Raw genomic sequence first — 16,610 nt, 5'->3', positions numbered from 1 at the left:
GTGCATCTCTGCGTCATTAATTGGAAAGACTGATGAAGATTGTTCTGTCACATCTGTGGGCTCCCGTTTCTTTACCCATCCTCCCAGTGACAGTTGGGTTGTTTGGCTGTTGTGGCCACACTGCAGTGGGCTTTGAGCAGTGTCCCATCTCGCCCCTATGCCACCCCCTCCCCCCAACCAGGGCCTTCTGCCTCTCTCCTTGTTTGCCTCCTGCTCAGTCAAGTTGACCTTCTTTCTCTCTGTGCTTCCTCCACTCACTCTGGAGTCTTCTCCCCTCCCCATCTCCCAGCTGTCCCTCCCCACCCTGCTTCCCAATCTTTCTGACTCAGAAAGACCCAGGGTCTGTGCTGGGTGGAGGTGGGGGAGGGATGGAAGGGGCTAGCCTCTTTCTTTGCCACAAAGGCCCCTGTTCCCCAAGATAAATGACGATTTAAACAAAGAAATATTTCATTAAGGGTTGATATCTTAATGAACTGTGCCAGGAACCTCCAAGGCACTCTCCAGACTCTCCCCCTTATTAAGGGGGGCTCCTACCCTGGGGTGGGGGAGGCTTATCAGTTTACCATATTGCCCTGAGTAGAGGACCATGCAGTGTGGGAAGCTGTTCCAGGGGACTGTGGAGGAGGGGAAGGCACCCAGGCCTAGGGGTGGGCCAGGTTGCCCCGCTTGGTAGCAGACTGGCCCAGTGCTGGGCCCTGGGAGATGTTTGCGGGGCTCACTTTTAGGCTCTCAGAGATGCAGGCCTTGTCCATGGGGTGGTGGGAAGGGGACTCTGTGCTCCTTGGTGGAAAATCATTCATTAAGGAATGAGAAATGAACAATAACCTGACATGCAGTGGACAATTTTTCCATCAGTTAGAACACAGTGTCTTTGGGTGAAATGAGACGACCCCCACCCCGCCCCAATCCCATGGAGGGATTTTCACAGAAAGAGAGAGAGCAGGACATAGGTAGGGATGGGCCTAGAAAGCAGACCTAGCGCACTTCCTCTGTCCACGCACCACACCCAGCCATTCCCCAAGGCACGGGTGGTGGGGAATGCCCCAGAGACAAAGAAAGGCCAGGGAGGAGTGCATAGATGAGAATCCCTTCTCTTTTCCTGCTGTTCATCCTTCGAGAGCTACCCCACTTCTTCCTTCCTCAGAAAGATGCTTCTGATTGGGACTTCTCTGATGGTGGCTAAGACTCCAGGCTTCCAATGCAGGGGTCCCCGGGGTTCAATCCTTGGTCAGGGAACTAGATCCCACATGCCACAACTAAGAGTTCGAATGCCAGAACTAAAGAGCGCAGATCCTGTGTGCCGCAGCGAAGACCCAGCACAACCAAATAATTAAAATATTAAAGAAGAAGGAAAGAAAATCCCACAGACTTAAATCCAAATTCTGTCACTTTCTAGCCTGAAATCCTGAAGCAGCAGGGCTTAATCTCAGTTCCTTCAACTCCAGAAAAGGGAGAAACATGGTCTGGCAGAGATGGCGAGAGAGTGTAACACCTGTAGGGTTCCCTGTGGAGGCTTCCTGTAGATCAAAGCCATGTTCAGTCTCTCTTGATCACCCCAGCCCACTTCCATCTCTTTCCCACTCCTCCTTAGCTGCTTGTGTTGATGTTACAATGTGTTGTTGGATAATTATTATTTCATAAGCACCAAGTAACTTCTAATACATTGTTTTCTTCCTTCACTGTTTAACCAAGTATGCCTCATCTCTCTAACTAGATAATAAACTGAGGTCAGAGCCCACGATTTTAGTCATTTTGGGATTTCCTCTTACGCCCAGCCTAGTGTGTTTTGCACAGTAAACGCTTGTTGATTTGGTTTGATTATTATTTGATAGTTTTTTTTTTTTTAATAGTCTGACACCTCAGGGCAAGTCGATGCGCTGCAGGTAATAGCCAAGGAGCTGTAGAACCCATGCAGTTCCTGTGTCTTCAGTGATTGGAGGGAAAGAGCTGGGGGTCGAGGTGAGGACTTGGATTAAAAATGGGACATGATAGGACTTCCCTGGTGGTCCAGTGGTTAAGAGTCTGCCTGCCAATGCAGGGGACAGGGGTTCGATCCCTGGTCCAGGAGGATCCCACGTGCCGAGGGGTAACTAAGCCCATGCACCGCTACTGAGCCCACGCTCTGGAGTCTGTGCTCCGAAACGAGAGAAGCCACTGTGGTGAGAAGCCTGCACACTGCAACTAGAGCGTAGCCCCTACTCTCTGCCACTGGAGAAAGCCCGCACACAGCAACGAAGACCCAGCACAGCCAAAAATAAAACAAGTAAAATTTTGAAAATGGGACAAGAGACGGCATCCTCACTCCCTCAGGGCTGTCCCTGCCTCCGTGCGCCTCCCGCTCTTTCCATCACCGCTTGCTGCGCCCTTTCTGCATGTCCACTGTTGGAGATGCCTTCAGAACTCTGTACTCGGAAAGGGAAACATTCTTTCCCTGAGGAAACTGGAGGGCCTGGGGTTTGGGGTCTCGGTCACTGGCACTGGAGGGTGAGGTGGGATGTGAAGGAGGAAAGTCAAAACCAAGGTGACCTCACACTGGAAATAGCCATGACCTACTGAGTGTCTGTTTACCAGGCACTTTTCTTATGTATCGCTGATCCTCACAGTAGTCCTAGTGTTGAATTTTATTTTGTTTGTTTGTAAAGAGAAAGCAGTTCCCCAAATGGCAGAGGCAATCGATGTAGGGTGGGTTAAAGGGAAGAAGTGACAGTCTTATTTATGTATGTCCTTGGTTGCCCTGGGTCCTAGTTGCGGCACTCAGGATCTTCCATCTTCATTGCGGCGTGCCGGATCTTTAGTTGCGGCGTGCAAACTCTTAATTACATTATGTGGGATCTAATTCCCTGACCAGGGATCGAACCTGGCCCCCCTGCATTGGGAGTGCACAGTCTTAGCCACTGGAGCCCCCTGCATTGGGAGGGTGGAACCTTAGCTCCTGGACTGCCGGGGAAGTCCCAAGAGCATCTTCGTTAAGTCACTGATTGTGTGTGGCATCTGGCAGGGCCCGTGGAGTGGGGCTCACACACTTTCCTGGGCTTCCTCACTCTGGTTTGAGTCCACTCCATGCCAGGCCAGGACTCCAGGGCCCACCTCCTTTCCAGTTCTCCTGCATCCCCTCTTCTTTCTGGTTTTCTCTCTTTCAGATTCTTTTGCTCTTGACCCCTGGCCCTCCAGCCCTCAAGATCTCTCTCATGGTTGCTGGGCAGCAGGAATTCCCCGGAGCCAGGCATCCAAAGGCTGGAGTGGGGCTGAATCTTCATTAGAGAAGAACCAACTGTGCACCAGTCACTGTGTAATGCGTTCTTTATGGGTGACGTCATTTCACCTCCCCACCGCCCTCTGAGATGATATAGCAGATGCTGTGGGTGCCCTGTCTGTGTGCCCTCACCCTGTTCTCACCACTTATACCCCTAAGGCTTCCAGTTACCTACCTGCCTATCTTTGCCTGAGGGCTTCCTCTGGGCTTTGGACTGTTCTTTGCCAGTATGTGGGAGACCAGAAGTGCTGGGGATTTAACACCATCCAGGAGAGCCCTCGGAGAAGGCAATGGCACCCCACTCCAGTACTCTTGCCTGGAAAATCGCATGGACGGAGAAGGAGGAGCCTGGTAGGCTGCAGTCCATGGGTTCGCTCAGAGTCGGACACGACTGAGCAACTTCCCTTTCACTTTTCACTTTCATGCATTGGAGAAGGAAATGGCAACCCACTCCAGCGTTCTTGCCTGGAGAATCCCAGGGATGGGGGAGCCTGGTGGGCTGCCGTCTATGGGGTCGCACAGAATCAGACACGACTGAAGCGACTTAGCAGCAGCAGCAGCAGCCTATATATGTCAGAGCTACTCTCTCAATTCATCCTGGCCCCCCCTTTATTGCTCAACTGTATGCCTTCTTGAGGGCCCTGCCGCTCTGCCCCCAAAGCCTGGGGAGCAGGGTGGGTTGGCTGTGCACTGGCTGGAAACAGAGAGTGTTTCCAGGTCACCCAGCCCTCCCTGCTTCCCTGTGGGCCCCTGGCCAGGAATCAGAGCCAGTTTCTGGATCATGGACAGAAAGAGAAGCAAACACCCACAAGACTGCCTACAGGATGAATGGAAAAAAGTGAATGCCACTTGGAGTGCTAGAAAAGAAGAGAGAGCCAGAGATATGAAGCTTAATGGACTCGGGACTGAGGAATCTTTCTGAGTCTTTGCCTGTGATCAGACTTCCCTACATGCAGCAGCCCCTGTAAAGAGGAGGAACCGTGGTGAGAGGTGGGAAGAGATGTCTTGATAGTGGAGTTTGCTCAACCTCAGACTCTGGAAAGTCCCTTTCTGGGAACTTCAGGCACAGGGAGAAATTGGCCAGTGTCTTCCATGAGTATGAAGGTGGGCACTTTGTGGGGGTGACCTGAGCCCCGCAAAGACAAAATTTCATGGACGGAACATCATGCAATTTTTTACCTGGTTGGGTTTCATGACACCTTCATCTTAGTTTACGTTCTAGAAGCAGACTCTGATGCAAGAGTTCGAGCTCAAGTTGGGAGTGGAAAAGTGGGGCACTGGGGAGACAGGCCCACATCGGGAGTGTCAGCATGTACTGTGAGTGAGAGGGGCATGATCCCACTGGGGAACCCCCGAAGACATTTGAGACATGCTCCTAGTTGTCCATATGATAAGGCAAGAAAGTTGGGGTATTTATCCCCCAGCTCCCTCTTTGCCATTTTTGGAAGACTGCTTCCAGATACAATAATTCTCCAGCACTTCGAGATTGTCCTGAGCTTGAACCAAGGGTGTTTCCATGGCCAGAAAGAGGAAAAAAAAATAACCCTCAGGCAAAGGGCAGGTGTTGGCTGTAAGCAACCTTCTTCATTTGGAGGTAAGGGCCGAGAGACATGGGCAGAATGGCCACACCCTGCCCTCCTCCTTGACGTCTCCTCTTCATGTGCCTTTGTGGGTTTGCGTCATCTCCTTGAATGCTCGGGGCTCTCAAGGCTTCTGACCCATGGCTCTCCTCAAGCTACATGTCCCCTTGGACAATCCTGTGTACTCTCATGGGTTTAACTACCATCTGAGTTGGTCCAAGTAGCCTTGGACTTCTCTCCACCCCTACCCAGTGTCTGGGAGCCTCCAGTGCTGGCATTCCCAACGTGTCCCAGACCCAAATTATCATTCAAAGACATACCCTAACTCTGCATCTTCTCCTCCGTGGTGGCATTAGAACCCACTCAGTCACTTTAGAAACTATTATTAGAAATCACCCCTTGATTCTCCCTAGCCCTTCCTTTTCACATCCAGTCATCAAGTCTTGTGGATGTGGCTTCCAAAATGTTTCTGAGAGTCATTCCCTCTGCTCCATCCCCACCCCTATAGCCACTGGCTGGGCCCTCATCATATTCTACTTGGGGTGTTCCAGTAGCCTCCTAACTGACTCCCGTTTCCAACCTCATTCCCACCCTGTACCTCCTTCTAGCTCCTCTTCCACACTGGTCAAAGAGTTCAATCTACAGTGCCAACCTGAACTTTCGATGTCTTGTTCAAGACCCATTCCTGAAGGGCCAACCAATTTCAAGCATGTTGGTCTGGTGCACAAGGCACGGGTATCTCTCTTGAACCTTCAATTCCTTCCCTGGCCACTTCCAGCTCTGCTGCTTTGGCCTTGTGATGTGTGTGCTGTGCTCTTTCCTCTCAGACTGTGCCCTCTGCTTGGAATACTTTTTTTTTTTTTTTAACTTGCTTTCATAGCTGACTCTAAGACCCAGCTTAGATGACACCTTCTCTCAGAAGTTTTCCTTGAATGCTCCAAGCTGGATTAGACACTCTTCTTTTGTGTTCTTACATTGGTGCAAGCATCAGAAAATTCACTGCAAATGGGCTTAAATAACAACAGGAATAGATTGACTTGTGTAATTGCATCACGGGGTAGGGCTTGCTGCAGATGATGTGTGATCCAGGGACTTAAGAAACGATGCTGTGGTAGTCTCCGTATTGCTAACTCTGCCTTACCCTGGGTGGGCTTCATTCTCAGAGTTCTTGGAGGGAGTCCCATAACTTCAGACTCACATCCTGCCCAGTTCAGTGCAGTGAACTGTTCAAGCAAATGCTGACTTGTTGAGACCTGTCTCAGAAGTTACTTGTTCCTCTCCAAATCAATCAAAATGTCCAAGGGCTTAGCGCGTTCTACTTCAGCAGTTGGCAAACTATGGCCAGCTTGTTTCTGTAATGGCAGAGTTCAGTAATGGAGGAAGAAATGATAAAACTTTTTCTATAAAAAGATAGATAGTAAATATTTTAGGTTTGGTGGGCTGAAGCAAAAATCAAGGATATTATGTAGTGACCAATGTAATAAGACAGAAAACAAATTTCCACAAAATTTTTATGGATGGAATTATAATTACAATAATAATCGAGTACAATTTCTGGCAATAAATGGCCTGCTAGTGAGGCAAAAGGGATTTTTTTGGTTGGGGGGGTGGGATAACATTTTGCTTAGTTGGAGTTCAAAGTTAATGCTCCTTACCATCAGGTCAATGGCAAACGTTCATCTATAAAAATGACTCTTAGCTCACAGACCAGGGCCTGTGAACAAACTCTCCACAAACTCAGGCAGGGGTCTTCCCTGGTGGTCCAGTGGTTAAGACCCTGCAATTCCACTGCAAGGGGCGTGGGTTTGATCCCTGGTCAGGTGACTAAGATCCTGCATGCCTCGTGGTGCGGCCAAAAAATTTAAAAAAACAAACAAAAACAACAGGCAGGATTTGGTTGAGGCCCAAAGTTTGCAGACCCCTCCCCTGAATTAAATCAAACTATTATCAAGCTAAAGGAAGAGACCCTGGGAAGCTGGAGAAGGAGACAGCAAACCACGTTGATGGTGGAGATAACGTCAGTGCCACAGGGCCTCAGGTGTGGGGCTACCTTTGTGACTCGCCATTCACAGTCAGGATGTAGGACATTTTATCAGACATTTCTTTTAAGACTAGTTCAAGTCCACTAGAGCCCAGGAACCTGATGCCATCCCTAAAACATAGGCAGGGCAAAGGTGGTTGTACCCTTTCAACAGAAGGGAAATGATGCTCAGAGAAAAGTGACTCATCTGAGGTTTCCCAGCAAGGCCTCTCTGAGATACCTTTGAGGATTCTAAGACGTGAGCCTTGGGACGGGTGCTTTGCTGAGTGAGTAACTGAACAGTTATGGTATGCCCTAGTTAGAGGGCAGAGGCTAGGCCAGCAGCAGTACAGGCTAGTCTAGACATGTCCTGGGAGGCTAGGTCTTTGGCGGACTCTGTGACATCCAAGGGTCAGTCTCCTGGGATGGGCATGGTCAACACGTTTTCTCAGGAACCCAGCTCTGTTTCAAGAGTCTCTGGGCTTAGGTCTGTCTCCCAAGGAGGACAGGTGATATCAGCCTGGTAGTCCTGAGCTAGAGGGAAATTAGGCTGCAGGCAAGAATGCCCGGGACACAGGCAACGAATTTGACCGCTCACCTTTTTGCCTCCAGCCTCTGGGCCTGACCTCATCGGTCCCTGAAGAGCGCTCTGGTGACTGCGGGCCAGGGTGTGGTTTAAACCTTGATTTGGGGATGACCCCAAGGTGGGGGCAGGCTGTGGGCAGCCCTCCTCCAGGGCTGACCTGGCCTCAGGCAGGGCTGTCCACGGCCAGGGAAGGGCCTTCAGGAGGGCAGAGGCAGCCAGAAGTGAAGGATGGTTGCTGGGGTCCTTTCTAGGATATATGCATGAGGATATATGGATACCGATTGTGTGGGCGCTCACTGGTCTCACGCATGTATTTACACACTCCCATGGGCAGATGGCCACACCCTGCCCATCTTCACTACCAGGATCTCACACTCACACCCCTCACATACTCCTATGGTTTCCCACACTTGTATACACACCCCCATGCTTACACCCCATATTCACACACACCTGTATTCGTTTCCTAGCTCTGCCGTCCCAGAGTACCACACACTGGATGACGGCAAGCAGCAGAATTTTGTTATTGTCTCACGGTTTTGGAGGCTAGACATCCAAAACCACGGTTCTGCCTGAGATCTGTAGGGGTGGCTCCTTCTCTAATTCTTGCTAGTTTCTGTCAGCCTCAGGCATCCCTTGGCTTGTAGCTGCCTCGCTCCAATGCCTGCTTCCGTCGTCACGCAGACGTGGGTTTCTGTGTTTCCACACAGACACCTCTGTTTCAGGACACTCGTCATTGCATGAGGGACCACTCGACTCCAGTGTAACCTTTTCTGAACGGATTATATCTGCAGTGACCCTGTTTCCAAGTGTAAGGTCATATTCTGAGGTGCTGGGGGTTAGGACTTCAATATATCTTTTTTTTTGGGGGGGACACATTTGACCCATAACAACACCTTACGGCCATAAAAATCTCACACGTACATATTATATCCCCACAGTGGCACACAGATGTATACGCTCAAAGTCACGCAGACACATGTTCACACATTCTCATAGTCACAGGATGACACATACCCACATACGCCACCAGGATCACACACACACACACACTCTGCTTCAGTCTCCTGGTGTTACACACCCCTTACAGTTGCTCCTTCACACGCCTGCATGCCGGGCCTCCCTCTGACACATTCCTCACCCCACCCCGGGGCCACACTCAGAGGCCACCCCGCGGGGGTCATGCTCTGAGACCCACACTTGGCTTGTACCTCTCACATCCTCTCCCACCCACACAGTCTCTCCGGTTCTGACTCCTCCTCCATCCAGCACACTCGATCCCCAAGCAACCCTCAGGGTCCCGGAGGCAGCAGCCAGCCGGGGCAGGGTTGGGGGGGGTCCCCCTGCCCCGCTGCAGCCGGGCACCATGTGGAGAGCCCCCTGCCGGCTGGGACCCGGAGCCCCCCAACAAGTCTTCTCCATCTTGGACTCCCACTCTTCTCTCTCTGGGGCAGACAGACACACGGACACACGCACGCACGCTCTCACGCTCAGCCCCGTGCCCCTCCAGCAGCCCCAGGCAGCAGTCTGTTCCTCATTATGGGCCAATGCGCCTGTTTACTCACCCAGCTGGAGATGGTTAGAGAGTGATAAATAATGAAAGAGAAAACAGGCTTTTCCCCTCTGCGGCTTCTATTTGTGTAACATGTGTCACAGCTCACTCACAGACTTTGTTTCGGAGCTGGTTGCAGGAAATAGTTTATTTTTTCCGGACGGTGGCTTGGGGGGCGGGGTGGGGGGGGGCTCGGGGTTTGGGTTTCTGGTCTCACGCCCATGGGAGTTTCGGGATCTGGTTCCCAGAGTCGTCCTCCCCTGGTGCCTCCCCTCCCCCCCCCTCCCCCCCCCCTCCCCCCCTCCCCCACGACAGCTCCGAGGCCGACGTCATGGCTCAAGGCTGCCTCAGAACTGGGTTTTCTGATTCCACTGATTTGCAAGGAGGTAGGGTGGTTGGGGGCCCCTCCCAGCTGCCTGTGAAACCCCTCAAACAGATGGGTTTAAGAGCCACACAGCTTGAGGCTAGGACTCCCAGAAAGGAGTAGGTGTGACGGGGGTTCCCAGGTAGCCTGCACCTGTTAGGGAGGAGGGTACACAAGAATCCTTTCTGTTAGATATCAATAATAGGGACTTCCTTGGTGGTCCAGTGGTTGAGAATCTGCCTTGCAGTGCAGGGGACGTGGGTTCGATCCCTGATTTGGGGACTAAGATCCCACCTGCCTTGGAGCAGCTAAGCCTGAGTGCAGCAACTGCTGAGCCCAAGCACCACAACCAGAGAGTCCAAGCGCCGCAACTGAGGATCCTACGCGCCGCAACCGACACTCGGCGCAGCCAAGTAAGTAACGTTTTAAAACACGGATCATAGATCCATGCCCTGTGTCCACTTAGCCCTTTCGTGTCCACGGTCTATCTGAGGCTTCGTCACTTTCAGCGGCTCCTTCCCGGGTGAGAGAGATTGAGGAATGGGAACCTAGAGGGACCGACTGGCTCACCTGGTTGTGAAGAGCCAGGACTTCAAACTCACCCCAGCCACCATCTCCCCTCTCCCAGGGCACCTCCCTGGGAAGAGTTCTCGTCCACTTAAGACACACTAAGGCATGTGGGAGTGTTTACCAGGCTGTGGGGGCTTGGAAGGTAGTGGATGTGAGCTGTCAGAGGTCTGAGTGTGGGCTGCCTCCCCATTCTTCCCCCAGGACCAAGGCGGGCATCCTTTGAGAGATGCTCTGGGGAGAGAAGCAGCAGCAGGAAGTGGTCCTCCTTCCTGACCCTCCAGTGCAGAGAGGGCTTTGGGAAGTTTAAAGACAACCTGCCCCCTTGCATCCTGTCTCTTTTGCCAGGGCAGGGAGCCCATGCCTTATTTGACATGGAGCCTCATTGGCGGGGGGTGGTGGTCCCAGACCACTTGTTGGGGGAACCCCAGAAGGTACTGACCTCTGAGGAATGCAGGATCTCCTTGGAAGATGGGCTGAGAATCCCCAACTCCAGCAGACTTGGTGTGTGCATGCGAGTGTGTGTGTGTGTGTGTGTGTGTGTGTGTGTGTGTACGTACACAGATGACATGGGATCAGTCCTACCTACTGGCCTCAGGGATGTTTTGGGGGACTGCTCCACAGGGAATCTCCTGGCTATGGGGAGAAGAGGCCACATTCCCAAGACAAAGATTTTTGAACGGGTGTCTGACAAGCATAAGAACACACAGTGAGGACTCAGTGAAAAAGAGAAAAAGCGTGATAGAGGTGGTTTTCAAATTTACTGGGTGTCAGGATCCCAAGAGAGTTAATTCAACGCTGATGCCCAGCCTCACCCCTGGGTGTTAGTTCAGAAGGTGGAGAGTGTCCAGGAATCGACATGGCTGACAAGGTCCTGGGAATTCTGAGATGGGTGGTTTCCCAGAGGCTTGGAGACAGTAGCATCCTCGGTGGGCTCAGGAGGCACCCCCCAGCCCCCTCCCCCAATGAGAAGGAAGCTTTACAGTCGGGAGAAAATCTGACTTTCCCAAAAGAACGGCAATGAATCGGTCAGAAGAATAATGAAATTGATTTGGTTGGAAAGAAGGGAGAGGGGAAGGGAGGGAGGGTAGAGGAATGGAAGGAAGGGAAATGAGCTTGGTACACTCAGGCACCAGGCTGAATTATATGGAATTTGGATCTGTCTTCTCTAACTTTGGGACATCCATACCTACTTCTGGAGCCTGAAACGCTGTCAACATTTTATTCTTATTACCAGCTAATTCTTGTACAGGCACACCCACCTCACCCTGAGTCCAAACTTTTTGTATCAGCTGAGCGATTAGCACATCTTTAAGCTCATACTACATGCCAGGCACTGTTCTAAGTACTTTATAGGATTCCCTGGTGGTCCAGTGGTTTAAGAGCTCCTGGCCTCAGAGCTCTCTGACTGCAGGCAAATGCCCAAGACAAGAGGCTGAGCACCCGGGGTCTCTGGTTTTTTGCCCTAGGAGCACTCACGGCTCTGAGAGGGTCCCAGGAGAGAGGTGCCACATGAAGGGGGCTCCAGGAGCATCCCCTACCTAGGTTTCCAGGAGACCCCAGCATCCTTTTCCCCTTGGCAGGATGGATGTGTCACAACCTGGAGATCAACAGTGTAGGGGAGGGGCAGGGCTGACCAGAGGCCCCACCCTGGGTGTTTGTTTAGGCTGCAGTTCAGTTCCGTTCAGTCTCTCAGTCGTGTCTGAATCTTTGTGACCCCATGCACTGCAGCGCGACAGGCCTCCCTGTCCATCACCGACTCCCGGAGTTTACTCAAACTCGTGTCCATCGAATCGGTGATGCCATCCAGCCATCTCACCCTCTGTCGTTTGCTTCCCCTCCCACTGCAAGCTTAGCTTAGTTTCTCCAGGTATGGTGGGTCCTGCCCGCAAACATTCACCTGTACACACACATACTCTCAGGTACCTCCCCTGCATTCAGGGCCCCTTTCATGAAGAAACCTCTGGTTTCTTACGTCCCCTGTGGGTGGTGACACGTATAGTAAAAATCATCCTAAACATTACATGCTCTGCACACCTTGTCTCTAAGCTTCACATCGGTCTTGCAAGAAAGTTTTTAACATAATCACCCGCTATCCTTAGAGATGAGAATAACGGGGCTCAGAAAAGTCAAGTAATTGTCCTGAGGCCGCACAGCCCATACGTGACAGGGCTGGATTGGGATCCAGACGCTTCATCCCTGTCGCCAGGCTGCCATTCCCGTTTCTCTCCCTGCGTCCAGCACCCAGCGCAGCACCCAGGATGTGTTCTGGAAGTCCACCGATCCACATGTGTATGTGAGTCTTCTTTCATATACAATCAGCACAGTCTCCAGTCACCCCTTTCTCCAAACCCACCCTGAGCGGTGATCGCGAGGCAGACTCAGAGAATTGCAGACCCCTCTGCTTTCTCTGCAGCCAGAACGAGCACCATCCTGAACTCCCTGAGGGCCCAAGCCTCGGTTTCCCTCTGTCTCTCAGGTCCACACACCTGAGCAAGGCTTTGAGGAGATGGACAGCCCCTAGTTGGGCTCCTGCCCCAGGTCTGACCCTCACTCTGGAAACCGCTGCCCGCCTCCGTCCCCCCTCTTCCTATGAAACATCAGGCCTGGCACTGCCCCCCCCCCCACCGCCCGCCGCATTCCCCTCTCCTGGTGGCCCCCTGGGAGCCTGGGCTTTGCTTGAGGGCAGCGAGTGAAGCCGGCTGTAACAGAGAAACCTCGGGCTCCTCTTTAGAAGTCCCTGGAGGAGGCAGATCTGAGGAAAGGCTGCCGAGAAGGCGCCTGCAGCAATGTCAGTTTGAGAACAACCTGGCTGACAGGATGCTGAGCGGGGATTAAGGTCGGGATCAGGGAAGCCAGGGAGACGAACGCGAGTTCCCTGCTCCCCTTGTTGCTGCCACCGCAGCCTCCTCCCAGGCTGCTGGGTTTGTCTTCTTGTTTGTTCTCTGGGAAAGTGGGCGGAGAGGGATGTGGGCAAGGGTGAGGCAGGGAAGTAGGGGGAAGGACAGGGGTGAGGTGGAGACGGGCAGGCCAGGGATGGAAAGCGATGGGTTCTCCTCTGGTCCTCAGGACTCGGTGAAGGACAGGCAGTGGCACGGTGGTCCTCGTTTGGGACCCTTCCCCCCCGACTGTCCCCAGTTGGCCATGGGGCAACGATCACCTCCCCTGTTAACTGTCCCCCATGTTCAGAGCCTGTCCCGATGGCAGGATTCATGACGATAGAGCTGTTCTTGCTCTGAGAGAGGCTCCCAGCCAACGAGGCAGGTGCAGAAAGGGGACAAGCCCGTTTCCACCTGCCCACAAATGCAAGCTCGCGGCAGAAGGGCCTTCACTCTGACCTGCCTCCACACTGAAATGTCACAAGAGCCCAGCCAGGTGGGCAGCAGAGCGTCAGTAGCAGCTGATGGAGCCCCGGACGCATCGTCCCTGGCGGGCAGCTAAAAGCATGGCCTCTGGTCTCACGCTGCATGGGTTTGAATTCTGGCTCTGCTGCTGACTTGCTGTGTGACTATCTACTGAACTCTCTACGCCTCCGTGGGGGGAAAATGGTAGCGCCCCCTCCTGAGGCTGTTAAGATGAAGGGAGTGAGCACAACAGCAGTGCCTGGGATAGGGCGGGACACAGGTGATGGGTACGCTGAGGGCGGTTGCATTTATCGTGAAGCAGAGGGAAGGAATAAGAGTGGGAATCCACAGTGGATCACCCGAAAGCTTCTGAGAGAAAGGGTGTTTGGAGTCTGACTTTGGAAGCGGAGGCTTGACAGGGTCGGAACGAAAGAGTGAATTGGGGGGTGAGAGACAAAGCCCCTTGTTTGCCTGGAGAGTGGAGGGCCTGAGAGGGGCGGAGATTTAAGGATGTGTCTGGGGAGAGGAACAAGTATTCATTTTCTTGGAACTTCAGTCTTTCTGGGGCCATCCTTTCTCCAGGGTTCTAGCTCTAACTAGGGCTAACATGACTACTGTCTCCTAGTCTTGCCAAGGATGAGCCTGGGGTGCAAAGGCCATGAAAAGATGCTGTTGATCATTGTGACCTTCCAAGATTGGGGCTTGATCCAGAAATCCAAGCCATTCAGAGAAGCTTCCAGTGGCACCTGCATTCTCTGGACCTGATGAGGCAAAAGACAACACTCTAAGACTACAAAAGTGGAGGCAGATGGTCTCTGGGGTTGGATTCCAGCTTTGCCACTGACCAGCTGTTTGGAGCAGGTCAGGCAGCTTCTCTGGGCCTTCGTTGCCTGGTCTGTGACATAGCGGAAAGATTCACACAGAAACAGAGGCGAGCTCGTTCTTGGCTTCCTCGGAGACAGCCACTACAGGGCCTGCTCACCCTGAACCACACTGAAGCTCCTCTTGGGGTTCCTCAGCCCCTCACCCCATCTCTGGGCACCCTGACTGCAGGCTGGAAGTAGAGAAGGGTCTGGGTGGGAGTGAGAGCCCGGGGTGGGTTCCAGTAATTGAGGAAAGGATCCGCTGCCTGTGAGTGCTTCGGGGGAAGCACTGGGCCAGGGGGCCTGGTCTCTGTAGGGGTGGGGGGCGGGTGGGGCACCCTGAGCTGGGGACTGTATCTCTAGGGGACTGGTTTCTGGAGAAGCTAATTTCAAAAGCTTCTTTTAAAGAAACCTGTCAATACAATTTATGTGTAGATTTATTGTAGGAAATTTGGAAAATGCAGAAAAGCGTAGAAAAAGAGCTAAAGCTGAAGCTCTAATACTTTGGCTACTTGATGCAAAGAGTTGACTCATTGGAAAAGATCTTGATGCTGGGAAAGACTGAAGGGAAAAGGAGAAGGGGATGGCAGAGGACGAGATGGTATCACTGACTCAGTGGACTTGAATGTGAGCAGACTCCAGGAGATGGTGAAGGACAGGGGAGCCTGGTGTGCTGCAGTCCATGAGGTCTCAAAGAGTCGACATGACTTAGGGACTAAATAACAGCAACAACAACACACTGGATGTACCTATAGCTCAAAAAATGTAGAAACAGCGTCATGGAATAATGAATACAGTTTCATAAAACTAGTTTCTTCATTAAATAAAACATCAAGAACTTTTCCTCCAGATCATTAAATATTCTCCTCCAGCATCATTTAAAATGGCTGCACAGGAGGACTTCCTGATGGCCCAGTGGTTAAGACTTCTCCTTCCAGTGCAAGGATGTGGGTTTAATCCTCAGTCAGGGAGCCAAGATCCCACGTGTTGTGTTAGTCATGTCCGACTCAGTCGCTCAGTCATGTCCGACTCTTTGCAACCCCATTGATTGTAGGCCTCCAGGCCCCTCTGCCCATGGAAATCTCCAAGCAAGAAAACTGGAGTGGGTTGCTATTCTCTTCTCCAGGGGATCTTGTGGACTCAGGGATCGAACTCAGGACTCCCACAATGCAGTCAGATTCTTTACCGTCTGAGCCACCCATGCCTCGTGGCCAAAAATCCAAAACATAAAACGGAAGCAATGTTGTAACAAATTCAATAAAGACTTTTTAAAACAGTCCACGTCAAAAAAAATAAAATAAAAAATAAAATGACTGCACAGTGCCCCATCTTCTGAGTGTGTTGTAAGGCTTTTATCAGTCCTCAATTGCTGGGCATCCAGAATGTTGCTAGATTTTTGCTGTTATAAGCAGTGCTGTGACAAACATCGCTGTAGAGAAAATCTTTGAAGGGGCAGCTAACTTTATGGTTGTTTATTTGTCTGTCTACCCCAGCCCCGAGTGTGAGATTTTCCAGGGCCGGCCCTGCATCCGAAGCAAGAGCTTGGCTCCTGGTTCTCTGCAGACCTCTAGTAATTGTTGAATTGCATTTTCTGGGGCTTGTGCTCCAGACTGAAGACTTAGGATGATGGGCTGATCAAGAAGAAACCCGCCTTCCCTGCTAGGACACTCAGGGGTCCCCAGTGCCCTCTGTTGGGTCTGCCAACTTCTAGGGGAAAAAAAAAACCATTTCCAAGCCCAGAGCTACCACCATCCCAGAGGCTTGCTGAACTGCTTCCCTTTATCTCTTATTTTTTCCTGGGCAAAGCTTCCATGGCCTCCCCCTGCCAGGACCCTCCCCGCTGCACCACCATCCCCACCTCTGACTCATTTGAGTCCTTTTGTTATGTCTTCGGGCTGAAGGCCTAGCCGACAGAGCCCTTTCACCTGCTCATTCCTGTTGTGGCAGTTCGCTGGGCTCCCCCTGAAGCAGCCCCTTCTCTGTCCCCCCAACCCTTTCTGACAGCACAGCCCCTAGGCCCTGGGAAGTGCCCACAGGGCACCCTCAGCCCTGCCCCCTGCTCTGCCCGCTGCCTGCCTCCCATGGTACCAAGGAGCTTGGTCTCTTCCTCCCCCAGGGGCTCTGGGTGGATGCTGTCATTCTTCCTTAGACAGATTTGTAGAATCAGGGGTTTTTGGAGCTGAGACCCAGCTCCTCATTTTTCAATGGGTCTTTAACATGGTTGAGAGGTAAGGGACAAAAATGAGAGGTAAAACTTACTAATTTAATCTCCCCCTCAAGCATCCATGCCCTCCCGCAGGGCTCTCTTCTGTCTTTTCCGCCCCCCCTTCTTTTCCTTTCTCTTCCCCCTTTTTCTCTTCTCTCTTTCAGCTCCGACACACTCTCCCACCCTCCTGTCCTCATTTCCCCTCCTCTCCCCTTCTTTTTTAAGTTTTTTTTTTTTTCTTTTAACTTTCAAGGTCATTCCGGACTCCTGACGCC

The sequence above is a fragment of the Bos indicus x Bos taurus genome, chromosome 23 (assembly GCF_003369695.1).
Source record: "Bos indicus x Bos taurus breed Angus x Brahman F1 hybrid chromosome 23, Bos_hybrid_MaternalHap_v2.0, whole genome shotgun sequence".
Classification (NCBI taxonomy): Eukaryota; Metazoa; Chordata; class Mammalia; order Artiodactyla; family Bovidae; genus Bos; species Bos indicus x Bos taurus.
The sequence above is the reverse complement of the archived record's forward strand: the minus strand, read 5'-3'. Positions refer to the sequence as shown.